This window comes from Myotis daubentonii, chromosome 9 (genome assembly GCF_963259705.1).
Source record: "Myotis daubentonii chromosome 9, mMyoDau2.1, whole genome shotgun sequence".
In the NCBI taxonomy this organism is placed as follows: Eukaryota; Metazoa; Chordata; class Mammalia; order Chiroptera; family Vespertilionidae; genus Myotis; species Myotis daubentonii.
In genome coordinates, this window is record NC_081848.1 from 6060008 (window position 1) to 6087739 (window position 27732).

Genomic DNA, 27732 nt, shown 5'->3' on the forward strand with positions numbered 1-27732 from the left:
CTCAGAGCCTGGAGACGGAGCCTAGCGGGAGAGCATGGCAAGGGATCCTGGACTGAACCTGACTACAGAGATTGGCAGGAGAACCTGACTGGAACCTGGACACTGAACCTGACTGGAGAGCCTGGACAGAACCTGGCTGGAGAACCTAGCGAGGGAACATGGCTACAGAACCTCGCTGGAGATCCGAAGCAGAACCTCTCTGGAGATCCGGGCTAGAGATCCTGGCTAGGCTGCTGATCAACTGAACGCTGTCTCCGTGCCCTTCCTTCTTCGCCGACTCCGTCCACACCTTTGGGGACCCCTGGACCTGCTGGGGTTGGACCCCGGCATCTGGCGCCCGAACAGGGACTCCTAGGTAAGCGCCCCGCACTCGGGACGGATAGGACTCCACCGTAGGAAGAGGGTGGATAGTCTTCGCCTACTCCGTCCACACCTTTGGGAATCCCTGGAACAGGATTCCCTTAGGTAAGCCCCCCCCCCCCTTGAAAACCCCCACACTCGGGACGGATAGGACTCCACCAGGGTGCTACAGACCCCCCTATAGAGGATAAATAGGGTAAGAAGGTGGATAGTACAGAACTTAGATTGAGAAGATGTGCCATACTGAGTCCAAAGAAAGAAGACTCTGTATTGATCTTTAGATTAAGAAGATGTGCCATACTGAGTCTAAAGAAAAAAGACTCCGTATTGATCTTTTAACATATATGCTTGTTAGCAGAGGAATTAAGGTTACTCCCAGTCAGACAGAACATTTTATACAAGAAATATGTCCATGCTTTTCTGAGGAAGGAAAGGTGCCAGAAAGGTAAATGTAGAGGCATGGGAGAAGGTAGGCCCAAGGAGCCTTATCCTTAACCCCACTGCAGCCTTTCCACCCCGGGAAAGTGCAGGATTGGCAAGCTCTCCCTGGGGTGATAGATCAGGACTCAGGTAATAGCAGAAAGCGCCAATCCTACTCTTAAAATGGATACAAGAGAGCGTTTCAGGTTTTTCTTTTTAATGCTTGCTTTTAAAAAATAAAAAAGGGGGAATTCAGAACTGGATTCTCACTGGCTTCTTAAAAATGTGTTTCTCCTGCTCCTAAGTTGCACATGAGATTCGCGTCCATGAACTCTGATTTCCCTGAGGAGGAAAGTGGCACCACGCCTTGGTCATGCACTTGACTCCACACCCTTTCCCCCGCAGGGCAGGCTGGCCCCTTCACCCCCTCACTCCGAGAGCCACTGGATGCCGATTTCCCAGTCCTCGTCTTCCCTGGGTGCTGTCCGTCCCACCCGCCCGGTGTCAGTTCCCTTTGTCTAGGCCTTCGCTGTACAGGCTCAGGCCCCCTCGGCACTGAGAAGCCGAGTGCCACAGGGGGCACACAGGAGCACCAGTGGTCCCCAACCTTCTGGCCCTTTCAATACGGTTCCTCATGTTGTGACCCAACCATACAATTATTTTCGTTGCTACTTCATCACTGTCATGTTGCTACTGCTATGAATCGTCATGTAAATGTCTGATACGCAGGATGGTCTTAGGCGACCCCTGTGAAAGGGTCCTTCGACCGCCAAAGGGGTCGCGACCCACAGGTTGAGAACCGCTGGTCTAGGGCAAAGGATAGAAACCTTCCAAAGCAAGGCTCTGGCTCCTGATCGATTTCAGGAACCTCTGCTCTCTGCAAAGCCCTGCTCCGGATGAAAGGGCGGCCTGGGCCACTCCGACTTCAGCCCCCGGGAGGGAAGCCCAGGGTTCCTGTCCCCCCATTTCTCATAAGGAAACCCTGTAGGCCCAGCCAGCCCACCTGCGGGCCTCCTCCTCAGGGCCCCCGCCGGCCTGTGGGCTGGCACCTACACTGTCTCAGCTCCATGGAGTCACTCCCTGTCGGCCCGAGCACCAGGGGAGAGACCCTCCCTCTGGCATCTCTCTCAGGAGCTGGCTGGCCCTTTTCCAAGAAGGCCGCTTCCTGAGCCTTCATGCACTGGCCCTCAACTTCTCTCTCCTCCCCTTCCTGTAAACTTCACATTTGAAACAAATATTGATTTTCTTTACTAATGCCCCTTGCCAGATTGTAAGGCACACCACACACACACACACACATAGAAAACAAAAGGCGTGGACCTGCTCCCACTTCTGGAACTGAATGAGGGAGGAAAGGGAAATCACATGGAGAACAAGACTGTCAGCTCCGTCCCTCCCTGACCCTGTGCCGAGGCAAGCACTCAGGGCAGTTGGTGTTAACAGGGGGCTGTCTTTAAATTTACAAAAAGAAACAAAAAAAGGAGAGAGAGAGGGTTCTAACTTTTCTATCTCGTTACCAGAAATGAGCATGAAAGGCTGGAATGGGCTGGATTCTGTGGCTGAGAGACTCCCCGCCTCATCACCCTCCCCCAACTCCCTTTTCCCTTGGCTAATAAGTAATCCCCGAGAAGGTCTGTGCACTTTGCTTATTGTGTTTGGCTCAGAAATACATTCTCTTTATCACTCCCAACCTCAGGCAAATGCTTTCTGATCTCCATTTGTATGCCTGAGCACATCCAGCAAGTGGGTTTAATGTCATTTGCTGGGTAACTGTAGGAAGCAGAAGGTCACTGGGCACAGCAAGAACTTGGCTCCTTGGCGGGACCTCCATGCCCAAGGCCTGGTCAGTTTCGGCCTCGGGCTGAGCAGCCGTCTCCCAGCCCCAGCGACAGGCCTTTGAGAACCTACTTAGTTCCACTCCTTCGTCCTGCTTCCCCACCAGGGCGATCTCCGAATCCCCCTGAGACCAGCTCACATTGCACAGTGCCTGCATGTAGCCGGGCAGTTGATTGAAACTTTAACGGAGCAGAGTAACTGACGCAGAAATTCCCTGTGTCTTGTTTGGCTCTGCAGCGGGGACAACACAAAGGCAAGAAAGTATTTCCTTTCCTCCTCCCCACCCTCTGGCCACCCCTCCCCTGGCTTCTGTGTCCTTGAGGTCTGTTTCTTCACTTGTTTCACAACGTTTACCTCTGTTTCACAGCACAGCGGAGACATTGCCGGCTGCCATTTTTTCTGTGACAACTCAGGGACAATCAAGCGATTAAATAGGTTTGGCATGTAGGGGAGGAACTTGGTGGCTTGCAGGGCAGGGTCTGGAGAGAGAAGGCCTGGCCCAGGAGGAGGGCCTGCCTCTGGACCTGGGAAGAATGCCTGGATCCCAGGAAGCAGGAGGGGGAGAAGGAGGAGGCCCAGAGAAATGGAGACTGAGCCGCAGGAAACATAGCACCTCTGAGGTGGGAGGACTCGGGTGGGGAGAGCTGGGTGGGTGCCTGTGAGAAGTGGGCACCCTGGCCACGGCCTGGGGCACGCCAGGAAGGCCTCCGGCGAGTGAGCAGCGCAGACAGCATCAGCTGGCCTTGGGGGCCTGAGCCGGGAGCGCGACCAAGTGACCCCACAGACCGAGGAGCAGGCTGACGCCTCCCTCCACCTTTTGAGCGCTAACAAGCCCAGCCATTCTTTGACTAAATGTGAAGGAGGCCCTGAAAACATGCCGACGTGGGCAACCTTGGGGTCTGTTTGGGCAGGTTTTTGTCAGGTGTCCCCCAGCCCACTGGTGGGTGGCAGGCTGTTGGACTCAGAGAACTGGGTGCAGCAGTGACCTCTGGGGGTCAGGGTGGGCTTTCAGGGGCTCATCCGGGCTCCCGGGAGCTGCTTCAGGACACCTGCCGCAGGGCCATCTGGCATTTAACGGATCCTTATGAGTCTGACGGCCGCATCCAATTACTGGGCCGTTCCCTGCTTATTTCCTGACTGTATGTTGCTTTCCCTGCGTTGCTGTTCTCTGGCCCTTGGCTCTCACGTGTGTCTATGAGCCAATGGCCTCCAGTGAGATCTGGGCGCTTTCGCTCTGCCCCTGGCTTCGGCCTTCTTGCCTTTGGGATTGAGCATATGCTTTTGGTCCTTCCTGTATTCATCTCAGCTACTCGCGTGCTCAGCCGTTTGGGGCCTCCCCTCGGGCTGGCACTGTTTGTGTGCTCCCCTCTCCTCCTCTCTTGAGGCCTTCGAATACGTCCAGCTGGGCTACCCTCTCCCCAGTCCCAGTCCCACTGCACCATTCACAGCGCCTGCCCCTTCCGCAGATGCCTACAGAGCTCGACCCCTGGCACCTACGCCTTCTCCCCGCCTGAAGCTCTGTCATCATCCCCGGTGGCTTCGGTCTTCAAGTGGATGACTCATCTAATAACTTAACCCCAAAGGTTCTTGACTTCTTTTACTTCAACAAATTTAAACTCCATTCCAATTAAGTGACCCACTTCCATGGCAACACCCTAGACCTTGTCGTCACCTCCAGCAGGCCCATCGCCAAGCTCTGAAGTTCGGACAGCCTGCTCCCCAGACGCAACCTCCCGTCCCCAGCTCCTGTAGAGCTGCTCTTCGCCCCCCGCCCCCAACCCAGACCTCCGGTCTCAAACCTTCCCCGTCCCTGCTTCTCTTGGACAGTCTGTCTGCCTTGCCTTCCTTTACCTCCAGATCCAGCCATGTGATCATTTGTCTAATAAGAGTGGCAAACACCTGGCATTATTTGTGCGAGGCCCTGGTAAGAGGCCTTTCTGTCCGTTAACTTTCTTCTTCTTTGTCATCAGTTCACACAAGAAGAAGATGAAGAGGAGTAACTTGCCCAGTGCTTTCCAGGCAGAGCCAGCTACGTGACAGGCAGAGCCCAGGGCAAAATGAAAATGCAGGTCTCGTTCAAAAATCAGGGGGGAATGCCCTTAAAGTACTAATAGAGAAAGCTTGTCCTTTAAAAAAATGTATTACTTATAAAACGTAACAGGAGAAATCATCATTCTAAGTAAAGTTAAAAATGTTAACTATTAGCGTATGCTTTACTGTTTATATTGTGCAGTGCCAGCCTTAAATGCAAATATAAGAACATGAGCTTGCACATGCGTTTGGATGCCATTCTTAACCAGCGCAGTGGGGACACTGCACAAAACCAGCCTTCCACTTGGTGATATGCACACCAACACGCCTTATCTTCCACAGACGGTGAGCGGGGGGAGACTGGACGGACAGGGAGCTACACGTGCCATGTGTTTCCTTTCCTTGGACGCGTGACTTTCAGCATCAGCGGTTGGCTAATACAGGAAAGCAATGCCAGTAAGAAAGGATGTGATGGGTTCCCTGGTTGTTCGTGTTGCTTAGAATGCCGCTGCCTTTTGCTGTGCTCCAAGCAAGTTCTGGCTGAAAGGAAAGCCCCTGTTGAGGGCTGTAGGTGCCACTTACTAGGTTACAGGTATGTTGATATGAAACAGGAGCACGGCATCTGGTGGGCCCACAGTGCCTGAGATCAGCAGGACTCGGAGGACAAACTAAGCACTTTATGGGGCCGCATAGCTTCCCGGATGCTCCACACAGGCGAGGAACCAGGAGTGAGGGTCCCGCACATGCGCACGTGTCCTCTGCTCGCATGCATGCTCCATCGTCCCATCAGAGGGAACAAAACACACGTGCGAAGGTAAAATTATTAAGAACTTCAAGACAGTGTCAGCAGCCCTAGCCAGTTTGGCTCAGTGGATAGAGCATCGGCCTGCGGACCAAAAGGGTCCCGGGTTCGATTCCCATCAAAGGCATGTACCTCGGTTGCAGGCTCCTCCTGGGCCTGGGCCCAGGTTAGGGCTCGTGCAGGAGGCCACCAATCTATGTGTCTCTCTCACATCAATGTTTCTCTCGGTCTTTTCCCTCTCTCTTCCACACTCTCTAAAAATCAATGGAAAAATATCCTCGGGTGAGGATTTAAAAAAAAAAAAAGATAGTATCAGCAGAGCTTATAACCAAGCACAGGACCTCCGCTGCAGGACTTTGTCCAGGGCGCTTGTCACACACCCAGGAAGCCAGCCCTGCCCTTCATTCTTAAGAGGTGGTGCCAGGATTTGAACCCCAGACCTTGCCTCCAAAATGAACACGAAATGCAAAAACCTAAAATTCAAGTTTCCACAGATAATCACTGTTGCTATTCTGATGTATACCTTTAGGACCCTTCTGCCAGTTTCATACTTTATGGGCTTTTCAGTGTTGAATATTGAATTTTTGATGTAAAATTTCTTGTTTTCAAAAGTTTCTATTGTCCTTCACATACGACTTTGTATTCTTTGTATCTTTTACATTCAAATGAGTAAATGTAATTCTACATTTTGATGGCTGTAAAGCATTCCATGGTAAACTGTATTAAAATTCTTTTTTTCAACGTTTTCCACTACAATCAATAACGTGGCAACGAGCACCCTTGTGGCCAAATTTCTGGAGCAAGCACACAACCACTCTTAAGGCTATCCATGGATATTGTCAAATTATCCTCAGACAAGACTGCACTGCTCTGTATTCCACCAGCAGGGAGTGAGAGCGCCATATCCCCTTGTCAAGAATACATAGCATTGCCTTTTATTTTGCCTATTTTCCTATCATTTCAATAGTGTTTATTTTTTTCTGTTGGCTTATTGTTCATTTGTATGTCTTTCTTTGAAAATTGCATTTTTGGGTGTTTTTTTTGTTAATTTTAGTCTGTAGGAAATGTTCTTTTAATTAATGGTTTGCAAATACTGCTAAGTACTATTACTAAGGCCCTGTGAGATGGCTACAACTAGATTTCCTTTAAGGACTTCAAGATCAAAACTTCCAAAGCCAGATGATTATCTTCTGCATAAACAACACTTACCCCTGTCTCCCCTCTCTCAGTTAAGAGTGCCACCGTCTCCCAAATTAGCTACGACATAAACTTCGAAAATGAGCACATCACCACCCCCTCTTCTAATCCAGTTGCAAAGTTGTGTCCATTTACTCTCAAACAGCCCTCAAATCTATCCTATCTTCTCTGTTCTCCAAGTCACTGTCTTAGCTTGGTGGTAGTCATACTCCATGTCTTGCTTTCAAATGAATAAATATAATTCTACATTTTAATTCTACATTGTAATCCTCTCCTGTTGGAACCATTGCAAAAGCCTCCCAGTGATAGCCAGATGCCTCCTCCTCTATTGCAATTTCCATACTGACACAGGAATGATTTTCTTATTCGGGTACAGAATAGCAAAGCACAAAGCTGCAAGTGCCAGTCCCTTCCTTAAAACCCTGCTGTGGTTCCCCAACACTTTCAGTGTAACCTAGATGACGCCCAATGTGGTTCCAAGTTACTGTTCACATTCATCTACATTATTCTAGTCTTGGCACCTGCAGCCAGCCTTACTGAATACTGTTCCCTCAAAATGTCGCGCTCTTATGCAACTTTCTGTTTAATCTTTTTTGCCTGGAGCCACCTGGTTACCACTCAAGACTTATAGCACATCTCGCCCCTGGAAATCCCTAAGAAATAAGTCAAACATATAAGCTTTGGATCGTTGGCTAGCCAGGAGCTGGGATAAAAAGCTGACCCCTTATAGCTGGAAGCCTGACTCAAAAAATCGCTGAAGGAGTTCTCGGTACAGCATAGGACATAAAAGATAAACTGCCTGGGTTCACATCGCCGCTCTGACGTTACTGGCTCTGTGGTCCGGGGAAAGCAACGCTGCTTTAGTTTCTTCATCTTGAAATGGTAACTACAATTACACTCCTTTAGGTCCTCACAAATTCATGTATGTAAAGCCCCGAGAAGAGGTAGCCATTATGCCATGTGACTTGAATAGACGATACATCGGGGGTAGCTAATGGTGGTGTCATCTGACTGTACGTGTGATGGTTCATCTGATGGAATGGCATAATGCAGATGCGAGCGCTTTATAAAATGTAAAGCGTTACGAACTGTCTGGCATTGCCCTCACTCCATTTTAAACAAGGTAAGACTCTATACTTTTAAGTATATATCAAGATCTAACCCATAAAATCATTATAAGGACGAAAGAAGATTTTTTTCAAGTTTCTTATAGATCATCTCGCTCCAAAATGACTTTGAGTAGTTAAATTCAACCCTAAAACTTAGAGTGAAGGACAGTGATGCAGGAGTGAGAATACTGCTGGGGTGTAAATCCGGGTTCCCCCACTCATTAACACAGGGGCTTCTCCAAGGCCCAAAGGTATGAAGCACTGAGCATTGAGAAATGATTATTATTATCACGTGGTTGAAAGAGGACCACAGCAAGGCCCTCTGGGCAGGAGGAAGAGGGCAGCCGTGCAGAGGAAGGGACCGAAGGGTGAGAGTTGCCCTAGAAGAGCTGGAGGACAATAGCCGGCCTCTCAGGCAGCCAGAAGCTCAGCCTAAACTCGGACAGCAGCAGAGTGGTTCCAGGCAGAAATCGTTCCAAACACTGCGATTGAGCCCTTGCTCCAGTCAGCCTTCTGTGGTGGTTAACTGCTTTTGGGTGCATCTCTTGAAGTACATTTTCCCTTGAGATCAGTGACTTCGTCTTTGAAAACCCAACACCTGCACAGTACTTGGCCATTCAGAATCACGTATGTGGAATGAACGCGAGAAGAATACCATCTGTCCTATGAACTCTTAGACGTGCATTAAGGCCCAGTTCTCTCTGTATGAACTGAACTGAGAAAAGACAAACACAGGTTTCTTTCAGAGAGAAGTAATGAGAGACCGGGACGGAGCCCCCAGTCCTGGGGAAATTTTGCCAGAATCATGAGGCAACAGAAAGCTCTGCCAAGCTGGCCTCCACATGGATGTATGCGGTTCTACACCCCCAGGCCCCCGTGAAATAGCACCTAAAGGTGGCCAGGCCTTGGGGAATCGTGGTCAGAACTTCCTAGGAGCTGAGCAGGGCTGTGAACAGCTGGTGTCCCCAGACCTCAGACAAGGGCCGCACAGGCAAAGCGCAGTTACACCTCAGGGCTGACCTGGGGGAGCTTGCCCCCCAGTCCACGTTAGTCCCACAATCCACTCATCCTGATGGCAACAAACTCAAGTTCACCAGACGAGCTCAGTTTCCTAGAGCTTCCGAGGACGGATGGGTTTCTGTGCCCGTGTCCTTCCCAACATTCCCTTTCCTGCGCTCTCTCCCAGCCCAGGTCAGCCTGACACTGGGCCTCACAAGAACCGGCCGGTGCTCAGAGGCAGAGTTCCCTAAAGACAGCAAAACAGAGTGGCTGAAGGTTTCGAAAGCTCTGGACCTACAGGGATGATAAGCGGCTCCTCTCATCCCCCCACCACGTGAGCCCTCCCTCCTGCCCCAGCGACTCTTGAGCCGAGGTTGATCGGGGCCTGGAAAGGGGTCACCCCAATCTCTGGGATCTAGAAGGCCAAGATTTCCCAGGGGCTCCCAGTGACTTCTAAGAGCTCCATCTGACCAGGACGCTGAGTGGAGGTGAGGCTGGTGCAGACCTGGTGCAGAAAGCAGCGTGCAGTGGCAGCTGGCCTGGTCCCAGCAGAATGGGGTCCCAACCCCTGCATCTGGGTGTGTCTTCCTCGTCTTGTTTTCCTTTTCCCTGTGAATGTGTTCTTTCCTGGACCCGGGGGATGAGAGAAACCCAGCAAATGGTTATTTCCTTCAGTCATGTAGCAACTTGTGCTCAGATTAGCCCTGCTGGGTTTACTCGGAGGCATTTGCAATTCCTGCAGCAGCCGGGCCCTTGGAATGCCAGCCCAGATAGCATCGCTATGGGCTGCCGCGTGTGTCACCCGTAGATGGGCGCAGGGAGTGGCCAGGGGGTGAGCGAGGAGGGAGTCGCACACAGAGGGCTTTGTCCCGGGGCTGCCCTAAAGCAAGTACAATGTGAAACCAAAGAAGAGATAGAAGGGGAGGCTCGCTGCTGTGGCCCAGTGTGAAGAAAACAGCGCTCTGTTAGCCAGGCTCCCAATACAATGTAATTTCTTCTCCTTAGTGCTGATAGTCTGAGGCAGGGAGCCTGGGAGCCTGGGAGCCTGGGAGCCTGGGAGCCTGCAAACTTGACGGAGGGAGGAGGCTCGTGAGCCTGATGTCTGGTTCTGGGCTGTGCTGGGTCTCTGCCGGCCAACCCCGACCTCCAGCCAACCCTCTCCCAAGCCCAGTCATGCCCCCCTCCCCATCCCCTGCTCTTCAATCCCAGCGACCCTTTCTCTCTCCTGTCAAGACAGCAGAGGGTCCATAAGGCACAGAGGTGACATGGGCACCTGACGTTAAAATAAAATTTCTGCCAAGAATTCAAAAATGCCTCTGGCCCGAAGCTTGCACTCCAGCCCTCCTGTGGGTACACTGACCCCTTGGTTAGAAAGTCTCCCAGGAAGACGGGTCACATCTCTCTGCACCCCGTTCTCGAGTCTGCACCCCCACAGCCTCCTCCCGTCTTCAGCGTGAGTGCCCTTCCTCCCCCTGGCCCCCGCGGAGGGAGCAGCCTCCCCGGTCAGGCCTTCGCTGCCCCACGCCAACCCTTCCTCAGTGCTCAGAGGCCAGACTTGGGGAGCTGAGATGGGTGCGCCGCAACGTCATTGCTTTGAGAAACTCAGACTAGGCTGACTCAGGCGCAAGAGAGGTGCCACCCCGGTCCTCTGGGTCCCTGTGTCCGAGCGGCGCTGTCACAGAGCTGGGCTCTCTGCCCGACCGCATCGCCGGGGGAAACCACTCCGCGGGCTGTGCCTCCCGGTGTTGGGGTGGACAAAGGGACAGACTTGATTGACACCCCTCCACCCAGAGGCCTGACACTTGGGAGAGGTGACCAGCGTAGGCTATGACATCCATGTATTCCAGCAGGAAGACGGTGGAACTTTCTTTAGGGACAGAGGGAGGGAGCGATGCTCATTATCTCTTGACCCCTGTCCCCCAAGCTCTCAGTAGAGGACATGGCTCCAATGTGGGGTGAAGGGCTGTGGGGCTGGGCTGACAAGAAACTATGGGTTGGCTGTGGGCAGCACACAATTTTTCTTAATTAGCCATGGCCTCTTGCCCATCATCGAAACAAATAGCAGGTGTCCCCTAAGGACACCACGTGAGAGGCACCATTTATCCCATCCTGAGAGGAAACTGACAAAGTGACAGGTGACGCAGCAGAAATAATGAAGAAAAATGGCCGCGGCCAAAGGCAGGCCTATCTCGGAGCCTCGCAGTCAGTCCCCACGGGGCAGCCCCTGCCGCGTGCCCTCTTCTCTGGCAAGGTTCACATCTCCCCTTAGCACCAGGCAGGGGCCAGGTGGCGGCATTTCAGGGCCACCAGCAATCCCGCCTATGCCCTCAGCGATGACTGAGACTGCGGGTCAGCACCCCGGAATTGCCGCTCTGAGAGCTGCATCGTTTTACCGGGTAGATATTTCAAGTTCAGGCAACTCTGACTCGTGTGGATCGCCTCTGCCAAACGCGAGGCTGCAGGCCACCGCCTGCCGCCCGACAGCCTCCCGGCCATCCTCCTCCTCGGACAGCCGGCTGCCAGGTCATCTCCTGTCCAGGGTTTATCTCGGAGGCCCCTGTGCTTGGATTCCGGGCCCTGCCCCTTCACCTGGAGTTTTTCTCCGTCAGCTCTCTCCTCTCTAGCCATGATATTAGGCTCTCTCCGTCCATTCCCCTCGGGGATGAAAAATACACAGTCTCTTCCACTAAAATCAAAGCAGCCAAGTCGGGCCTCCCTGAAGCCTTCACTCCACCACCCTCCACCTCCTACCTTCAGAGCCAGCTTTTCCCAAGCAGCCTCAGGTCTTCCCATTGACTCCACAGCCGACTTCCTGGCTCCGGCCCCAGGGCCACTGAATCACCTTCCCAAAGTCACCAGCGAAGTTCTAGACTGAACGCAGTTGTCACTTTCAGCCCTCATCTTCCTTACCATTGACAATTCCTTACCTTGACATTCCTTTCCCCCTTGGCTTTGGGGGGTCACTCTCAAATTCTACTTCTAGTTCTTCAGCTCCTTCCCTCTGCCCATCCATGTGTTGGAAATGTTCAAGACTCAGCTCCCACTCTTCTTATTCTGCATGATACTCCTAGGCAGACGCATGGCTTCAGCCATCTCACAGGTCTTGATGATTTCCAGATCTGTGGCTGTAGTCCAGACCTGTCCCTTGCGTTCTACTCTCATATATTCACTCACCTACTGGAAACCTCTCAGAGTGTTTTACAAGCACACACACATCCACACTCAGCCCAAACTCCTGCTGGGCAATGACTCCACACCCCACTCTTCTAAGGGAACAGTAGAGACAGGGAGGTAGCAGCCACCCCGCTTTACACTGCTTCATGTAGTCCTAAGTGCTCTGAGAAAAACTGGGTAGCCATTGTTGGCTGGAACCTGGAGATGGACCCCAAAAGTCTAGTGCATACATGTTTGGACAAAGGCAAACACAGGTCTAAGGGAGTCTAAGGATTAGAGGTCATGTAAGGCCACAGAGAAGGCTATGGCACTGACGGTCTGTCTATACACAGCAAGGCGCTTGCAATGGGCAGAGGTGTGTAGAGAGCTGGACCAGCCCCAGAAAGGAAGATGAACTAGCATTCTTAGAGATCCCATCACTGATAAGTTCCAAGGCAGTGGTCTCAGCTGCAAGGGGCTTGGTCATCCTAGACTCGGAGCCCAGAAGATTCTAGAGTGGGAGAAAACTCCAGAGTAGGGCCTCAGGCACAGGTCCTGGTGTAGGGGCTGAACAGTGGTTGAAGCACAGGAAATGCTCTCCCAGCAGGCTTCTGGGCCGCAAGGGCTCATCTGAACACACCAAAGCCTGGGTCCAAGATAACGCAATGGTTCCAGTCTCACCAGCTGGTTAGACAGAAGCCGGTGCCCCACTGAAGACTACTGGGGACTAGGGGGCGCAGGCTCCCCTGTAGATCCCTTTGGGAGATGGAAAGATGGGGAAAACTAAGGCAGGATAACAACACAGGGAGACGGACAGCGAGGTCTGCACAATGGTTCATCTGTATGCGTTTTGCAGAGCGGCGTCTGGAGGTCAGTTCTGCCTGGTGAGCTGGCCCTTTCTCTCCCGGGGTGCAGTGTGGTTTGGGGTTGCATATCTGGGGAATGAGCAGACCGGGTGGCTGAGGGCACTTTCTATAGGCAGCAACAGTAGCGTGTTGTCCTACCAGAAGCTTTGGCCTGGGACGCATTGAAGAGCCAGAAGGGGTTTCCTAGTGTTTCAATTGAGCCCATTGAAGACGACTGCAGGAAAAAATAGCCTGGGTGATGTCATGCATGCAAGGGCCGAATGCCTACTAAGTATAGAGGCCGCGTGGGTCTTCTGTGTTGATTGGGAACATCTTTTGTGTGGGGACGAGGCTGCACCCCAGCCCCAGGTCTGCCTCTGGGAACTTGGAGAGGAGTCTGGACAGGCCAAGGATGGGAAAAATGAGAAACGGGGCAGAGAGATAAGTGATACTTTCCTTTCCAATTATGAGACTGCCACAGGCTGCTGGGTAGATGCTAGAGGCCACAAGCCTGCACTGAGAGTTCCCAGGTTGGGGGAAATGATCATGTAAATGAAACATCCTAATATCATAATCCTATGTGGCAAATACAGTAGGAGAAGGAATGATGATACCTGGGATGGATGAGCACTTATTACATAGCGGGTATTGTGTGAAATGCTCTACATGTACTGTAATATGTAAACCCTAGGAGACACCATGAGTACATCCATGTTACAGATAAGGAACGTCAACGTGAGGTAACTCATCTGAGATCACTTAGCTACATGTTGAAGAGCTGAAATTCAAACCCATGATAGGTGTGCCTAGAGCTCATACAGTTAACCCCTCCACCTGCTTCTCTTCCCTAGTTAAAGGCAGAGAAAGACAGAGGAGAGAATGCTCATTCTCCCCAACTGAACGGAAAGGACGAGGAAACGGAGGTGTTAGCCCGGGGTCAGTGGACTGGCATCCAGAGGCTCGGAGAATCAGTAGCAGCCCATGTCCTCCCTCCTGGCCATGCAGCCCCCGGCCAGCACTTTCCACGCTGCTTAGGGGCCTTTCACTAAGCTGCACGAGCAACTGTGTTGGGTCTGCATAGTCTGCAGGTGTGAATTGCTTTTGTTTCTCTGCTTGTGCTCTTGGGAATGCAGGATGCAGTAGGGTCATGGAGAGATCCCACCTTAAGAGATGGCCTAGGGCAGGGGTGGGCAAACTTTTTGACTCGAGGGCCACAATGGGTTCTTAAACTGGACCGGAGGCCGGAACAAAAGCATGGATGGAGTGTTTGTGTGAACTAATATAAATTCAAAGTAAACATCATTACATAAAAGAGTACGGTCTTTTTTTTCAATAGTTTTATTCATTTCAAAAGGGCCGGATCCGGCCCGCGGGCCGTAGTTTGCCCTAGCCCGAGAGATTAGCTGAAGCAAGAAGCTTAGATAACACCCTGAAGACCAGGTTCCAGACCTCCTTTGTTCCAGATCTGGTCCTGCCAGGTGGCACAATCTTTTCTCTTCATGCTATATCCTCAACAGATCATCTTCCCTTCCTTCCTCCCTGACTCTCGGGGCCTCACACCTCAGGTCTGCATCCATCCTGAGTGGCTGCTCTCCTCCTTACTGCATCCCTCTCTGAATTTTCCCACTCCAGACTGAGTCGATTTGCAGGCCAGAGTCATCCCCTGAGCTGGGCCAAAAAATAGCAAGGAGACAGATGAACGATTCCTCAACATTGCCCAGGAAATGCCAGCGCAGGAGTGAGACTGGCACGGTGGACGCTGGGAAACCTACCTCCGTCCCCTGGTGTGGCTGTGTGGAGGGAACATGAGCCCGCTCAGCCCAGGCCAGCACCTCGCACCCAGGGCAGGGAGGAAAGATGCGGAGCGGCTCCGACCATCTACTCCAACTCCTGCTCTCCTTTTAGCATCAAGGTAAAGTGGAGGACCTGGTACAGCCACTTGAGGGTGGAGAGGGGATAGTACAGAGGGCAGCAGTTCTCAACCTGTGGGTCGCAACCCCTTTGGCGGTCGAACGACCCTTTCACAAGGGCCGCCTAAGATTATCCTGCATATCAGGTATTTACATTATGATTCATAACAGTAGCAACATTACAGTTATGAAGTAGCAATGAAAATAATTTTATGGTTGGGTCACAACATGAGGAACTGTATTTAAAGGGCCAGAAGGTTGAGAACCACTGCCCTAGACTCTGTGCTCCAAACTGCGCATGGATTAAAGTTTCCAGATAAGATCACCTTCTCTGCATTGCTCCCTATCTGAAGCTCAACACATCGTAAATTCATAACTACAGTCATCCACATCTTCACACATCCTCTCTCCCTCTCTCTCTCTCTCTCTCTCTCTCTCTCTCTCACACACACACACACACACACACACACACACACACACAGTCATAGTTTGCTATACACATATCTACACACAAAGCCATGTCTTCCTGGCCCTGGGCCCTGCCTGTGGGGAGGTGCTATGGTTGGAAAAGAAGAAAAACACTAAAACCTTTGCATCCTTAGGCCCCCAGCACACAGTCCCCGCTCCCTCTAAAGCCCTGGTGGGCTAGGGCGGCTCCCCCCTCTCTCCTTTTCTAATTATGACGGACCCCAGGGGGCCGGAGCAGAGCGGGAAGGCTGCCTGAGGACTGCAGCGGGAAAGGAGGGCACCGGAGGGAGGGCGGGTGGCACCTGAAGCAGAATTCTGCTCTGGGGAGAAACGCGTGCATGGCGGACACAGAGAGCCTGCATCCGCAGGGAGGTGACCCTGCGGGCTTCCTGGCTCGCTGTGGGGCCTGTGCCGTGGGAAAGGGGAAATCCCTTTCGGTCTGAACTTCAAGAGTAGGCTGGCTTGTCTTGGAACCATAATAAAGTTCAATGTCATTTATCCTGCTGGCCCCTCTGTGAAGCTAGGAGCTGCAAAGGGCTTTTGTCATCACTTACATGAAGGGAGCCTGAGTTAAAAAAAAAAAAAATCGACTGAAGGTACAGGGTACAGGCCGCCTTGCTCCTAGCTAACGCCGGTGGTCTTGATCCGGCATCAAGAAGGGTTCAGGAACATGGAGAAGGCACTGTGTGTGAATTAAATAAGAGTCCAGAGACAAAACATAATTTTGAAAGGCATTATGGGGAGTCAGAGAAGACTTAGCTAAAGGAAATAAGTTCTCCTTGTCTCAGGACCCCTTGCTTTTTATTAACACAATTTGTCCTAAGGCGGGTAGATACACACATCAAAGGGCAGTGTTTCCTATCCACAGTCCATTGTCAGATTGGGGAATTGCCTGCGGCTGCTCAGGTGTTTGGCCGGTAAGAGGCAATAACATGTAGATTAAGATGCCCTTAGCTGTCTGGCAGCAAGCAATCATTTTATGCATCCTTTTCAGGTTTGGGGAAACGCCCTCCCTCAGCCATTCCCAGATGACTCAGCCCTGCTGCCGTGCTGGAATTGGCTTCCGGCACCTAGCCCCATGCACGCTTCACTGCTCTACTTGGAGAAGGACTGGCCTTCCCTTCCATTCTTGGGGTTGGAGTCTCTTCATAATAATGTCTTACAAGTGAACAAACAGAGGCGTGCAAAAGAATCCCTCAGCAATGATAAAGGGAATCCGCAGTCATCTGATCTTGGGGAGCACATGTTGATTGAGGGCTCTGCTCTCAAGGGCCCCACTATTGCCAGGCGCTTGCAGGGTAAGCGTGGGCGAAGCTCAGGGGGTGCCGCCAGAGGAGCCCTGGTCCAGAGGAGGCCAAGGGACGAGTGACATGCCTGTAATTTACACCGTCTTAAGGACACTGTGACGTTAAGGACCACGGGAAGGAAACCTGCTCAGTCATCAGCGAAGAGAGAGACACGCTGGTGAGGAGGACTTCTCCAGACCGCAGCATCTGTCTGTCTGTCTGTCTGTCTGTCTCACAGCTTTTGGTTGACCCAGGCCCCAGGCCCTCTTCTCACCCCAGGACTCAGAATCAAGGGGCAGCGTCAGGTCCTCTCCAGATGGTAGCATTTCCTCTCTCCCCAGATGTTTGGTTGTGGTCATGAAGAACGCCCAGCCAAGGATTTGGAAATAGCAACTGCTCCACTTATGTAAAATGTGATTAAAAGAAATGTCACGGCCCTTTACACGTGCTTTTCACTTAATTCTTGCCTTGCAACCCTTGCTTGGGCAGACAAGCATAATAGAGCTACTTGATGCATCTTGTGCTTAAAAAAAAAAAAAAAAAAAAAGTCTAGTCAAAAGTGCTTAGAATCCCTCGAGGCCGGAGTTGGCTAATGATGTCATTACTCCACAGGGCTGGCATTATTTTTAGGATGGCCATTTCCTCCCACATTAAGGCTCATTAGGACTTTTTTTCTCTGTAGTACTCTACCCACACAATAGAGGTCACACACACAGAGGCCTGGTCTGGGCCGGAGGCAGCTCACTTACTCTTTCTGGAAAGCTGAGTTCCAAATAAGGCCACCTGACCTTGCAGGAGGCTTTCTTTTAAGGGTAGGAGAACAGGCCAAGGTCAAAGGCTGCCTGGGCGAGACTTGTGTCCACACAGCCTGCTTGCCCACATGGAAATGGCCAGGTTTGTATCATCTACACCCCACTGGCCTCATGCCGCTCGGCTACCACCAGTTTAAGATACGTTTAGCCCAGCTCAAATCACACAGCTGGAATAGCCTTGCAGTATTCCATCGCCCAGGACAAATTCTCTGGACTCCCAGAGTATGGCAACCCCTACTTTGCAAGGAAAAACATTGATCTATTTTATCAGCATGTACTTTGCCATCAGATCATTCTAGGCTGTGTAACCTGGGGCAAGTTGCTTCCTCTCTCTGAGCCTTAGTCTCCCCGTCACAGAAAGGAATACCAACCGCACAGGACTGTTGTGAGAGAACAAATAAATACATGTCAGGCGCTCACTGTCCCTGGCACAAGGAAAACACTTACTAAATGCAACTGTTGTTATTATTTATCATCACCTTCAGTATTATTATAAATCAACAATCTGTGATTTTGAAATCAAAAAGGCTCTGAATACTGAAAGACTTTTCCTAACTCACTTGGCAGCAAGACCTGCCCGGAGCTGGCCTGCATTGCCTGTGGTCCTCCTTGGTCCCACCTGGGATGAATATTTGCTGCCGAAACCTGACCGGTTTTCCTGTATGAGCTGCTGCTCTGGACTGCTAGGGATCTTACATCACACACCGTAGCCGTACCACCCTACTTCTCTAAAACCTAAAAAATCCTGAATTCTGAAACACATCTGGCCCAAGGGGTTTTGATAAAGGATTGTGGCCAGTCTTCTTTTTTGAGCCAGGCCAGTCTCACAGTGCCAGGCCCAAGCCACCACTGGTCCTCCCCACCTAGAAAAATACAAAAAGTGGTGACTGCAAGGCAGTCACCCTTCCCCAGGACAATCTTCAGGGAAGAAAATCCCAGGCAGGAAAAGTGGCCCATTCTGCCACTCAAGACCAAATCTGTTACTAAACTTGGATCGTTGATTCTTGGCGAATCTAAACACAAAGGGCAACAAAGGTAACCGAGAGCAGTATCTTTCTGAAGATTTTATGCTCCCATATGAATAGCACTTCTGTTTACTGAACACCTACTATGTGCCAAGCTTGTTATAAATGCCCTAAACTTCACAACAAGAACAAAGAAGGTATTATAGATGTGTAAATGGGGATGTAGAGCTAGTGGGGACACGTACGAATTTCCATTTGATTCCAAAATCACGGCTTCTTTCTCTATAGCACTGCTTGCTGACGCTCGGAACCATGGGAAAAGAACAAAAAGGGAAGGCTTCGTTTGAATTTAGCTTTGTTTCATTGTTATTATATTTTAAGTGTATAACATTATTTCTTTTAAGACGCAGGCCATAAATTGAGGGTCACTTTGCAAATTTTGGAAATACTTTTCCTAATGCCAAATAGTCTCTAAGTAGCCTAGGGCTTGGGGATGAAAAGGAGTCTGAGAGGCGTTGTTATCGCCTTGTACTCCCATGCGCCCCCGCTCAGTAAACAATACTGACCTGTACTACCCACTCTCTTCCTTTTCCCTTCTTCAATCTCCTGCCACTGGGTCTGCAGGCCGAGGTTTAGGATTGTGGGGGAGGGTTAGGATTGTGGGGGTGGCGGAGGTGGATATGGTTTTTGGGGAGGGGCGTGTTTTGTAGCTGTGTTAGGCATGAAGGCCAAGAAAGGCGATCTGGTGACCTTGGCCCTGAACCCACGGGGGAGCATTCCGAGTTACTACACTCCTCCAGCACACTGCGCTATAAGCCAGGCACAAGGCTCTATCCATGACAACCGCCTTCTCTGGAGCCAAAAGTAAAAATCAAAGGCAGCAACAAAGATTAAAAAGCAAGTGTCCAAAACCGGAGAGAGACGCTCAGCCCCCTCGTGAGGCCCAATGAGACAAAGACCACCACGAAGTAAAGGTGTCCGCAGCCACAGGCTAATCTGCGCTCTGCCTGAGTGGCCGGCGCCCTCTCCCTCAACGGGCCGCCCAAGAAGCCTCGCCATGCGCTCCAGCCAGCAGCCAGCAGGGCCTGGGAGGCACGGCGCTTGTTGACCAGCCGCCTAGGGCTTGGGGATGAAAAGAGGTCTGAGAGGCTTTGTTATCTCCCTGTACTCCTGTGAGCAGCGCTGCTCCTCTTGAATTCCTCACTTTTGATTTGAGGACGTGATTGTTGCTTAGACTAACAACAGGCTTGAAACCCAAGGGTGGGACAGGGCCCATGGTCGCCTGCCCGTGGGAGGGGCAACTGGGCTCTGACAGGCCCCGGGGAGTTCCAGCAGCCTGCCGGGTGGCACGGCGGCCAGTGATCCATGAGGTCACCAAGGTACGAGCCAATGCTGGCGGCCTCCATGGCTGCATCTGTAATATAGATGGTTCATGTCGCATGTCACAGGCCAATGGAAAAGTGACTTGTCTCGGAGGGTTTTATATATATAACAGAGAAAGCAATCATCCAAGAAATGGAGGGTGTGGGACAGGAAGCCCTGCCCAGGAGGGCTGCCCCTACGGCGTGGCGCGCGGCTGGGAAAGCGGCATGCGTTCTGGCCACTTTGTCCCTCTCTTCGCCACCGTAGGCATCTAAGGCCATCACCCTGCTCTACTCCCTCCGTAGCTGCTCAGAAACTCAGGAAAGATTTTGTCTACTCACCACATTTTAGAGATGGGGACACTGAGGACCAGAGGACAGGACTTTTCCAAGGTCACGGAGGACAGCGTGGCAAAGCTTCTCTCTGGGTCCCCAGGCCCGTGCTTTCCTAAGCACCTCACTCAGAAGCTAAGACCCTCCGATTTCCTGATCCTGGAAAAGAAACCTGTGCCAGAGAGCGCCGCAGTTCACCTGGAAACCTGCTCCAGGACCAGTGGTTCCCGACGGGCGCGCAGGGAGCTTGGCACCAAGAGAGCAAGCGCAGTGTGGACAAGTGTGACGTCAGCTGGCAGATCTCCACAGTACACCCTCCGAGAGCAACGAGAGGAGTGAAATGCCTGTAGGAGGATGGTGTTTACTGGTCAGCAACCTAGGAGTCTTTCCATCGTCCTTTCTCTGTGCCTAAAGATGGCGGGAATCTGTGAACCTCCAAGTGGGCTCCAAACTTTTCACAGATACAACTGAGGGTCCGTCCCTGTCCCCACTGCCCACCCCCCGCCCCGCCACACAGGCACCCATTGAAGGATGGCTCAAAAGACAGGTGTGTGTTTTCAACAAACTGGGGAGCAGTGACGACTGCCTGCACCTACCGTCCCTCGCTGGTGGTCCTTGGGCTTTGGAGTCCTTCCCAGTGCACCCGTGTCCTGTCCTCCGTCACGTAGTCACACATTCTCATCACTCAGCGTTTGCAAAGCCCCGTGCGTGGCACTGCGGGGGGCTGAACGCAGGAGCAGGGCTCCCCGGGCTCCACATGCCTCCCGCTCAGGCTCCACCGCCAAGGTGAAGCCCACCTGTCCCCGCCGAGCCTGCGGCAGCTCCCTCCCAGGCCGCCCCCCGCCCCCACGTCTGGCACCAAGAAGGCAGTTAGACTGACAACAACACTAACGGAGATTAATTCCTGCATCTCTGAGAGTTAATTTCTCTGATTAGAGGGCTCTCAGAGATGTGCAGTGACTAAGTCCTGAGTGGAAATATTCAAATGACAGAGGCCGGGGCGAGGAGGCCCATCACACCCCAGCAGCTCCCCAAGACCTTTCTGAGTCCGGGCCCATTTGGGGTCAAATGGCTGGGATAAAAGCCAGGGCAGGGCTCCGGTGAGCGAGGTGTCTGTGCCTTTATCTATTTCTTTCCACTTGTTTACTTATTGTTGCCATTCATTTCCTGAGCTCCTGGGCAGGTCTTCTCAGAAACCTCCTTGGTTCAGGGAGATGACAGGAGAAGTTGGAGGCATATCCACCTGGAGAACCGTACCTGGTCAGGCAGAAACTGACCCCTAACCGGGCTGCTGTGTTGGTCCATCCACCCTCCACCCCCCACTCCCAGAATTTACTTTGGATCATGAAGGAGGAACAAGCTGATGGGACAACCAACCTTGTGCTGTCCCTGCCCTGCCCGCCCTTCCTGTCTATAAACTCACACCAAGTGCTCCCGGGGGCCAGCAGCGGGCCGGGAGCCGTCCATATGTGACCTCCTCCTCCCTTTAGCCACAGGCTCCCTCCACCCCCACAAAGATGCTCACCAGTTCCATAAGCAGGCACTGAGAGCCTGCTTTGTGCCGGCTTCCATACCAGGCCCCAGAATAGGAGGCAAGGTCTCTCTCCTAAGCGGTTCACAGATTGTTGGTGGAAGAGAAGCTGGCTTTGGTCTGAAGGGAGCTCCTGGAGGTTTGGGCAGGAGTACCCAGCGCTGCCCTCCTGAACGGGGCCAGTCCGGACGTACAGCTGCCGTCAGCACACTGCTAATGGGGCTCTGAAAGTCTCCGCTTGATTAGAGCATCCAGGAAAGCCGATTTCAGCTGCAAATGCCTTCATTGCCTCCCCAGCAGAAATGGCTAATACCTGCTTTCTGGGACAAGCTCATCAAAGGGAGACTCTCAAAGCCCCATTAGCAGTTGTGCTGACGCTGCCTGTACATCCTGAAAGGGCAGAGTCCAGCGGAGCTAAAGGAATCCAGCCTGTTTGTCAACACCAGAATGAATCAGAGCTCCCCACACCGTCCCAGCCCACTGCCCCAGCCGCTTCTCCCTCCCTCTTACCTGGGGACGTAGGTGGGGGGATTACTGTTTCTCAGCAGGTGGCTCTGTAGACGCACAACCCACAGGCTTCCCCCTCCTTCCTCTGACTCACCATCCCCCATACCTGCCAGTCTCAATTAACCCTACAACCCTGCAGAAGCCTAGACACCAGCATAAACCTGTACACCCAGGACTTCCCAGTCTACCATCAGCTGACCACCTGGACAAGCGCTGGGCTCTGCTCTCCTGATCACCTTCAGTGGTTACCAGGCTGATAGCAACTTGAAGCTGACCCAACCTGTTTCTCCCTCAGCACCACGGACATGTGGTCAGGTGGTCTCCTGAGAGTGGAGATGACTGTCACCAGAGAGCCTTTGGAGGTGGACAGACCAGCCAGAAGCTGTGGGACCTTGCTAGTGCGCGTCGAGCTAAAGGGAAGGGCTGCCGCACAGTCACAAGACACTGTGAACACCAAGAAGATGGCCTTGCCTGAGATTTTCAGCAGTCAGCTCTCCCCCGACCCCAGACTGCATATAACCTCATCTCCACTTCCACAATGACCCCAGATCACATGAAAACGATGCCCAGTACCTACAAGTATTGGCCTTGGTTTCTCCGTGGGCCCCCTGAAAATAAAGGACAGGAATTGAGATTTCCTCAACTTTGTTTTGCCCCATTATTTGATAGACAAGCAGCGTGATGTACACCAGTAGGCAGCAGGAGTCATCAGAGAGTCTAGCAACAAATACAACATTTCAACACCACTGAGCAAGCCCTGCTGGGCTGCAGCCTGTGCTGGCCCCTGGGAATGCAAGGCTGAATAATAAACTCAGTCCCTTACATTAGGACTCATGGCTTAGTGGGTGAAGACCAACATAAGTAGGAATTCTATGTAGCCTGAAACATGCTTTATTAGCCAAGTGAACAAATGGCTTTGTTTTGTTCCTTGTCTCATTTGATGTTGCTCTGGCATCTATCATTGTTGGCCACTATCACCTTCTTGAAATTCTCTACTTATTTGGCTTCTGACTTCACTTTCTCATGAGTCATCTTTACTTCTCAGTCTTCTTTATCGTATCCTCTTCCTTTGCTCACCCCCTACATATTGGTACTCCCCAAAGAATTAATTTCTTTGCCACTCATTCTGCAACTTACATTCTCCATGGAAAATATCTTCTGCTCCTAGGCCCTGACAACACCTACACACTGACAGCTTCCAAATCCTATCTCCAACCCTGACTTTTCTTGAGTGGTATCTTTATAACTTATATTTGTCAAACAAACATTTCTTTAAAATGCCATGTATCAGTGCTATTCTAGGTGCTTTATAAACATTGATTTATTTAATTCTCATAACAGCCCTCTAGGGTGGGTGCTATTATCCCTATCTTAAAGATGCGGAAACCAAGGTACAGAGAGGTTAAGAAACTTGTCCAAGATCACACAACTAGGGAGCATTGAGGATGAGTCCCAAACACATGTGGTCTAGCTCTAGAGGGTGCCATACCAGGCTGCCTCTCCACCTTTGCATAGACTACTGAGAAATCTTGTAGAATGAAATAAGTTCTTTTCCCCAAGTCTACTCTTTCATTTGTCTACCCAAATCTTGCACTTTTGTTAAACCTTCCACTCTTCAGTCTCAAAGAAAGTCACTGCCTGACATATCAAAAATTTTCAGTGAAAGCTTCTGAATTTTATTGAAATGAACTGTTCTGTTCTAAGCTGAATTGAATTGAAGCATGAAAAGATATCAGAGTGTGAACTTCCACTGGAAAATTGGGGGAGATTTTAGAGTAGAGCTGACATTTGCTGACCAGGATATAGCACATTACGTAGGGTATTACATATTTGCATTGTAAGGGGCTAAGAGATGAGGCGGTTCTATACTCTCATTGTGCAAATGGTGGATCTCAGGTAGGTCAGAGGAACCTGCAATGGGAATAATTTGAGACCCAGTGGGAGAGGACCTTAGCCCCTAGAACTCGGTGTGGTCCACAGACTGGTGGGACCGGTGGCACTGGCATCAATGGAGGCTTGTTCCCACAGACCTGCTCAGTGAGAACTGCAAGTTAGCAAGATCTCCGGGCGACTCACCTGTCCGTTGTAGTTGAGAAGCATTCGTCTAGGGCTGTTTCTACACTGGCCAAGGGAACCAGATTACATAGCCAAACTGAGTCCTCATGCTTTCATTCTCTCTGGACCCCCTCTAAGTTTCGGTAACTACATCTCTCCTCTGGCCTGCACCCTGCTCCTGACAACCTCATGCATATGAATCCGTGGAGATTAAGATGAACCTGACTGCGTGTACATATATTTCTACAGTAGAGAGAAGGCTTCGCCCTCAGCAACCCAAAGGACACATAGCTGAGAGGAATGTTGGTGAAGGCTCCACAGATGGTCTTGAAGAGGGTGGTTTTGTCCAGTCCCAAGCACTCTTAGTTAATGGGGCTATTGGGCCTGCTACGAGTCGGTCAGACATGCTAGGAAGGGAGTGGTCCAAGTGGGTGTTGGTTCAAGTCCAGGAACATGGAAGTGTTGGATGATCTTGGCCTGAGAGTAATACTGGCGCCTGGATGGGGACTTGAGGCCATAGGCCTTTGGCCAAGACTCTCAGTGAAAAAGAAGCCAGGTCCTGAGGCCTGGGTTAGCCTGAAAGGTGGATGCCATTCGACAGAAGGGCTGATACGCTGGATAGAACCAACAATGGAGGCTGGCAAACATGATAAAAAATTGGGAAAAGTATAAAAGCATAGGCTACATATAATATGAAGAAAATAGTTAATTCAAATAAAACAACCTTCAGCCACTGCTGCCATGGCTGAGGGCGATTTGATGGTTGGACATGGGATGAAAGCATAGAGGAAATAGCAGTTAATGGAAGGGGAGGTCTTCTAGGGAGCTTGTCAGCCCAAAGTTACTCTTTTCCTGTCTAAACCCATGGAGGACAATAAAACCCCTTCTTCAACAGCTGGGGAAGACATCCACAGGCATTTTCTAGAGGCAGTTTGTTGCAGAAGGTATTCATGGAACAGGTTTACATTGGAAGAGAATTGCACCTTCTGAAATTTCTGCATTTGCATGAATATGTATGGTAGCAAATAGGAGCAGAAATAGCTAAAGTGGAAGAAATACGGAAATCTGTAGAGTCTGGAGTGAATAGTTGGGGGCCAACTTCAATTCTGCAGTTGGCCTATCAGCTCTGCAGCATGGAAGGGGTGGGCCCAAGGTCCACCAGCAGGAGATGCTGATGGGGACTGTGGCCTGTCCAGCAGGCTAAGGGAAGAGGGCTCGGAGAGCATCAGCACACAGTGTCTAGGGGCCTCCAGCAGTTGACTATAAGTAAACCATGTCACTCGTTCCACAAAGCGAGCCCGGGCCTGGTCCTCCTTATCGCTGTTTCCAGAACCCCGTCATTATTGACGGCAGCTGGACATGATCAGAGCGAGGAGATCGGGGAGGCAGCACCCCTTGGGCATGGTCCCTTTTCTTCTCTCCGGTGCAGGTCTCCTGTCCTCTTTCTTATTCTCCTACTGCCACATTCTCTCCTTTCCTTGGCCTTCTTCTCACTCTTCTGGCTAGAAAATGAAACTTAAGTTTATATCTTATTATATGTCACAGAGAAGTGTGTGTTTCCTGGTCTTGGTTTAGAAAATGCACTAGTGAAGTAGCTCTCTTTATTGATACATTCAAATAGACTAAATTACCCTGACGTGTATTTTTATGTACCTGCCTCCCCCGCCCTTTGCCCTAAAAGATGGCACTTTCTATGCCAAATGGTGTCTACCCAATTCTGTTACTAGCGCAGCATTTGCAAAGGACGTTTCCAGATGCGGTAGATGCCTCTGAGCCTGCCCAGCCATCCTGCCCTTCAGAGGCTAACAGGAAGCTGCTCATCTAACGCTGAGGGTAGAGCCAGGACACAAAGGCAGACAAGTCAGGGAGCAACTCGACTGTGTCCACCGATGCCAGGCATATCTCCATGTGAAGGTCACAGAATTCCTACTTGCTCACCTCTTAAATCATCTGCTTCTGTCTGCAGGTGGTGACAAAGACTCTAAAAATAAAAAAACTAAAATAGTCATCTTTCAGGGTTAACAAGGAGCTGCTTAGAAGCCCCAGCCTGACTGTCAACAGCCAATCAAAGAGAGCTGTCAGCGGCTCCCCTGAGGAGGGGTTCCGTTAAAGCAGAGTGAGGCTGGGAGGCTACATATGGAGAAGAACCAGCTGTCTGGCTTCCTATGTGGGAACCCAGAACTGAGGGCGAAGAGGATGGGGTTTGCCATTCCCCCAAGCAGAACAGACCAGAATGGTCCCAGTGAGGTGTCTGCAACCAGGGAAAACTTGCTACAATCTGGGGCTCATCCAGTGAAGCCCATTGTCCTCTCCCCATGTAATGGGTTCTCATTAAATTTCCCCCGAAGTCCTTTTTCTCCCCTAGCGATCTGTTTCTTGCAAGACGTTTTACTCAAATACGGCAAGGTTGATTCAAATGAGTGCTGTAATTCTAGTCTGAGATCAGAGTCATGCCATGCCGTTTTCTGAACATCATCCTCTGTTTCCTTATTTGTAAAATGAAAGCGAGTGCAAATACAATATATAGTAACACAATGACTTAGCCCCATAGTAATTCTACCAGCATTTTAAAAAGAGAGTTATTGAGACAATGTAAACTAAAAGGGTTTTTCTCCAGACTCCTCCATGACCTTCCCCTGCAAGTTCAGTGCAAGAAGGGAAGAGGTGGGACTACTCGCGGCAGATGGCATTGTACTGACAGGAGAGAAGGAGCACAACATCTCAACCCCTTATACTTCTGCCTTCTCTGCCGTGCAGACAGATCTCCAGTCTGGGAAGAGACATTACACTCAAGTAGGAACAGACTGAAGCGTGATGAGGGGGAGAGAGAAGAGCACCTGCAGAAGCGGTCAAGCCCTCCAGCCTAGAAAAGTCACCTGGAGGACAGGTGGGGCTGGGAAACGCCCATCTGGAATCGTGGGGGATGGTGAAAAAGAGCAGTGCCCAGTGACAGGAGAGAAGCACCTTTGTCCCAATTTTCAAAGAGAGGTAAAAGCTGTGTGTGGAAACCATTCGCGGGCAGCCCTTCGAAATCATCTGCTTCTGTCCGCAGGTGGTGACATCGAGATGGTCCTATTGGAGGTGGGAAAGCATAGTCAGGAAAGCAGGGTCAGCAGAAGCTGGCCGGGCCCCCACCGTCAGCCCAGGAATAGCTGGGCTGATATACTGTCAGGTTGTGAGAGGTGAGCAGGATATTTTTAAAGTATCTTTTAATAAAGACTGTATTTAACATATTAGTCGCTTATTCATTCATTCATCTGTTTATAAACTTCTGCTAGTGTGTCAGCTTCACACAGGCAGAGATCTGTGTGGGGAGGGGAACTGTTCTTTTGCTCAGTGATGCACCTAAAACAATGCCTGGCCCCTAGAAGACACTCAATAATATTGTTGAATGAATCAACATGGGTGCATAATAAAGGACTAGAAGAAGACGTAACAGAAGTTAATGGGGATTATCTCTGGGTGATTAGATGTCAGGTGTTTTTACTTTTCTTCTTTATATCAGTTTTTTTTCTCTCTATTTTCCATATTCTCTATAATGAGTTACTTTTGTAATCACAAAAATAAAATACTATCCTCTTTGAAAAACTTACTCATGACAAATTAGCCTTATTTTTCCTTTGAAAGCATTCCCCACCTGGTAACGGGAAAACATGGGTTTCTGTGAAGTGCTTCCCTCCATTATCCTTTGACCCAGAGGAAGAGCTGTGGGCTCAGTGATGGCTGACTTGGGTGGACTTGTTGAAAGACTA

The 27732-nt window shown here is 50.9% G+C and overlaps 1 long non-coding RNA gene across 1 annotated transcript in view; it reads right to left on the bottom strand.

Annotated features, from left to right (window-relative positions):
• Positions 1 to 21640, bottom strand: part of LOC132240528 (uncharacterized) — a 42035-nt gene extending 20395 nt beyond the window's left edge. The window contains exon 1 of the long non-coding RNA XR_009454348.1: positions 21413 to 21640. This is a non-coding gene — a long non-coding RNA (uncharacterized LOC132240528). The remainder of the gene's footprint in view (positions 1 to 21412) is intronic.
• Positions 21641 to 27732: the final 6092 nt, after the last annotated feature.